This window comes from Mastomys coucha, unplaced genomic scaffold, assembly GCF_008632895.1.
Source record: "Mastomys coucha isolate ucsf_1 unplaced genomic scaffold, UCSF_Mcou_1 pScaffold1, whole genome shotgun sequence".
NCBI lineage: Eukaryota > Metazoa > Chordata > Mammalia > Rodentia > Muridae > Mastomys > Mastomys coucha.
Window position 1 is genome coordinate 92,499,867 of NW_022196891.1, and position 5,000 is coordinate 92,504,866.

Here is a 5,000-nt window from a genome sequence, read left to right on the forward strand (position 1 = left end):
TTAAATTGTCTCAGCAGTCAACAGATTTTCTACCACAACTGAAGTTTGGGAGTGGGGGTAGTAGTTTGTTTTCAGACAATGGTTCTCATCTTGTGGGGTGGTGGCCCACTCGAGTCTCTGACTGAGACCCTCCCAGACAGCCACGCTGGGCACCTTTTTGTAAAAGATCCACAGGAGAGGAAGGACCTTTTCCTTGGACTGGATGTCAGGGGCACAGAGCGGTTTGGGTTCGACAAGATTATTTTTCCTTTAGCCCCATGATTAGTAACGTAGTGAATGAGTCCTGTACAGGAATGCTTAATATATCTACCAGAGATCCTCAACAAGCTATCATCAATCCTTTTGATTTATGGCTTTTGTGTGGAGTAAATGGTAGTTGTATGGATTTGAGACCCATGATTATGCTTAGAGGAAGAGTTTATCAAAAGGGTAGTTTTTCCCTAGGGTCTATTGCTAGTATAGATTTTTCTAGCAGTGGTAGCTCTAGTACTTGGAGTTCATCATCTAGTTTTCATTCTTACCACAATAAGACATTTTCAGCCTCACCAGTATGTCTCTGGCCTCCTTTTCTGTGGTAAGCAATGGGAGTGCGTTTATGGGTAAAGAGAAGTTAGTGTACACTCCGGACACATGCTTTTATGCTTTGTGCTGGGATGCCACGGCTTTTCCTGTGGCTGTGGTGACTAGAATGCCTCGATATGTACCAGTTCCTGTGGAGGCCCCTGATACCATGATGTTATTCAGGCCTAAAAGAGATTTTGACATCACTGCAGCTATTGTTACTGCCATCACTGTTGCTGCTGTGGGGGCTACTGCCTCAGCTATCTCCTTGTCTACTTCTATACAGACTGCCAACACCCTGAATGACATCTCAGCCAATGTAGTGCAGGCATTAGATACTCAGGCCTCTATAAATTCCCATCTCAAAGGGGGCCTTATGATAGTTAATCAACACATAGATTTAATACAAAAACAAATTGATACTCTTTGGCAATTTGCACAGTTGGGATGTGAGTGGAAGATGCAAGTCTTGTGTGTTACCTCGGTGCAATATCAAAATTTTACAAAGGCTGCTAATCTGTCCAAGCAATTGTCAAAGCTCCTCTTGCAAGATTGGTCGGCGAATTTTGAAGATAAGATGAGAGAGCTAAGAGAGACGATCATCCACATTAACTCCACTCGGGTGGACCTGAGCCTGGCCAATGGTTTGACTTCCTAGATACAGACAGCAATGGATCATCTTAAGGAATGGTTGGGCATAGGTTCTATGGTGATACTGATGGTACTAGCCTCCCTAGTTTGCCTGTGTTACATTTGCAACATGAGAGCCACACAGAAGCGCAATGCAGCCATGATTGTACAAGCCTTTGCCGCCATTGAGGCAGGCCAGTCCCCTCAGGCATGGCTCGCTGTCATGAAGCCTTAATCATCACCGTGCTTAGTCCCTGCCCACTGAGGTATTCGTTCCACAGATAGTAAGGTCTGATGAGTCAATGACGGAGTGGATAGATAAGTCTTGGCCGCCTAAGATAGGGCAGCCCCGGGTGGGGAGGCTGACCCAGTGACAGGTAAGAGTTTGAACACCGCCCTCCAACAGACTCAGACCCGCCGTGAGATCCCCAGATTTGGGGGTTACAAAACCTTTCCAGGGACTCCTACCAACACTTTCTAAAACAAAAAGGGGGAACTGTGGAGAGCTGCGAAGCGCCACACCTCAAAGATGGCGCTGGCCTCCGCCCCCCGCCAGTCTGATGGTGAGCACTCTTGAAGTAAACAACTCCTTACTTGGTTATGGGCTGAGTCAACTGGCTTGCTTCCGCTATGTGGGCCTGTTAGATAGCACCACATAGCTTTACCTGGGTGGCTGACCATACAGTATTTAACCTGTGGGTTGGCTTTCCTCGTGGTCAGAAGATTCTTCAAGGTTCCTGATTAAACCACTGGAGAAGAGCTTGAGTGTGTGTTGCGTCATTCTTGCTGGCCGAGGGTGGTCACGACAAATTTAGTCAGTTCTGATATTATTATGAGTCATCTGCTTCCTGTCATAATGAGCTTTCTTGTAGTATTTTACCTTCCCTTAAAACATCTTGATGGTTCAAAAGTAGGAATAAGTACTAAAGATTGAGATCAGAATGGCCCAGATTGACCATGGGCAGAGGTGAGTCCTCTTCAAAAGAGGTCTAGAAGACTTTAGTGAAATCATAAATGTATATTATAAAGTTGCAAAGAACCCAAATAATCTTTAATTTTAAAATGTAAATATGAGTTTGCTAAGGTAAAGAAAGAGAAGACCAGCAATGGTAATGGTAATTGTATTGTTTTGTTTTGTTTTGGGCATAATTAGTCAAAGACAATTCTGCTTCTCCCTACTACACTGATAAAACTTTCTAAACTTAAGGGAACCAGATGCAGAGAGTAGCTGTTCTTTCTTGGAAGAACATATGCCAAGCTTGCTTTAGTTGACTTTACATAACTCTTACTCACAGAATTTATTTATTTCATAACTAGGTACGTTACTTAAGTGAAAGTCATCACCAACAGAAAATATTACTTCTTCCCTGTGTAACAACAGATAAATTGTGGTGACATCAATGACTCACGCCCAAAAAAACTACTGTAATTTTCATACAGTCCACATTTCAGGTGTTTCATCTAATATAGAAATTAATGGGCAAATATTTGCAATATATTTATGCCACATGATGAAGACATAACTGCAACTGATCAAAGTCTACTTAGGTGTTTATAAAAGGAAAACAAACACCTTGCCATAAAAGTAGCTGTGTCTGAAAAGAGACTTAATTATTAGCAATTCAGTGTAATAAATACTTGACCAAATTTAGTTTTTCACAGACATGAAATACTCTTATGGATGAAGCTTTCTGGTACTTCTTTAATGCTGTACTTCTACCTTAAATCTCTCTAGAAATGGGCAGCAAAACACTATAAAATCAAATAAAGATCATCAAAAAGCATATATAAAGTTTAATTTAAAAGTTTAGGGCTGGAGAGATGGCTCTGTAGTGAAGAGCACTGACTGTTCTTACAGAGGTCCTGAGTTCAATTCCCAGCAACTACATAGTGGCTCACAACCATCTGTAATGGGATCTGATGCCCTATTCTGGTGTGTCTGAAGACAACTACAGATTTCTGATATTAAAAAAAAAAATTAGATTGTTTCACTACGTAGCCCAGACATTAACTCCTGGCAATCTTCCTAATTCAGCCTCCCAACTGACAAGATTTTATGTTTAAGACAGCCTGGCAGCATATGCAGACGTTTAAAAAGAGTGTTCAGAATTTAGTTTTCTTTTTATTAGGGAATAAGAAAGAATGAATATATACAGCAATAGAAAACTTTTAAATAGCACTCTTTTCCATCTCAGAATCCATGGATTAATTTTCAGAACAAGTCTAGAGACTATTTATTTTGTCAGTTCTGCCTAAAATGCTATTACCCTGTTCACTGTAGATTAAGGCTACATTTAAACAATGAGGAAATTCCTTTATTATTTCTACACTTATGTTTATAGTAGAAATGCTTCATATCTACTATGATGTGTTATGATATATATCATAACCATATATAGCCATATATTTTCATGTATACTTTTATATGTCCTATGTCTATACAATCATGGTGGAGAGATATCATCCAAGTCAGATTTTTATGTAAAACATTATGTAAATTTGAATGTTATCAGACACTTCAAATTATTTTCCAATTCATTAAAAATTATGTTAAAATTTAAATATTCACAATTAAATGTTATGGTTCTGTCACTTATGTATATCAAGCAAATGTTTCAGCAGAATTTTCTCAACACTGAGTGCTAAAAATTTTAGCATTATGGAAATTAACAATGTCACTTCACTTGCATATTTTTTAATACAAGGTTGAAGTTTTTACGGTATGTTTATAAATTATTTATTATTTAATAATAACTTATTTTATTTTATGGTTCACTATTATTAATTCAACTGTGTTTTATTTGTTAGTTTGTAGAATTCATTACACATCAATCATCTACCCATTGCTATTACACCAGTTGCAATTATTTTTCTTCTGATTTAAAGTTAGAATGATTTCATCACATTTATTTTTTTAGTTTTGTTTTTGGTTGTTTATTTTTTAAACAATATATTTCTACATAGTCCTTGCTAGCCTGAACTGACTATGTTGGCCAGGTTTGCTTTGAACTTGCAACAGTGCTCCTGTCTATTCCTCAGCATGGTTCTCGACCATGCCTGCTTTAATACTTACATTTTTAATGTAGGTATTTCCCTTTCAGTATAGTTTTGTTTTTGTTTTTTTGTGTGTTTATTGTTGATTTGGTTTCATTTTCCAGACAGGGTTTCTCTGTTTAGCCCTGGCTGTCCTGGAACTCACTCTGTAGACCAGGCTGGCTTTGAACTCAGAAATCTGCCTGCCTCTGCCTCCCAAGTGCTAGGATTGAAGGTGTGAGCCACCATTGCCCAGCAGTTTTGTCGTTGTTTAAATTCATTAAATTATTTTTCTCAATATTTGTGTTAAAGTATATTCAATTGTTTTTCTTAATCATGTTACTATATATATATATATATATATTACATATATTGTATATATAATATAGAAGAAAGTATATGTGTGTTTAAGTTGTAGAATCTTAGGCCACCTATAATTTCTTTTTACAGATTTCACTCTATTGGTTTATATATTACACTATTTATATTAATGTTCTTTATGATGAACTTTGTGGTTTGACAAGCCTTTTCCCCCAAATTTAAAGATACATAAACAATGATGTGAATACATTAAAATAACTATTAAATGCATTGTGAATGCTCCCTTAAGATGAACAGCTCTGTTTGCTCTTCTTTATGCATGACCAGAAGTCAGAAATTATACGACTCTTATTTTTCAATATCTAAACATCAGTGCCTTTGTTTTAATGTTGTTTTTACAATAAATAGTTTCATTGTCTGAATTTGAGTGTTTTTCTGTGTCAGCTAAATTTGGT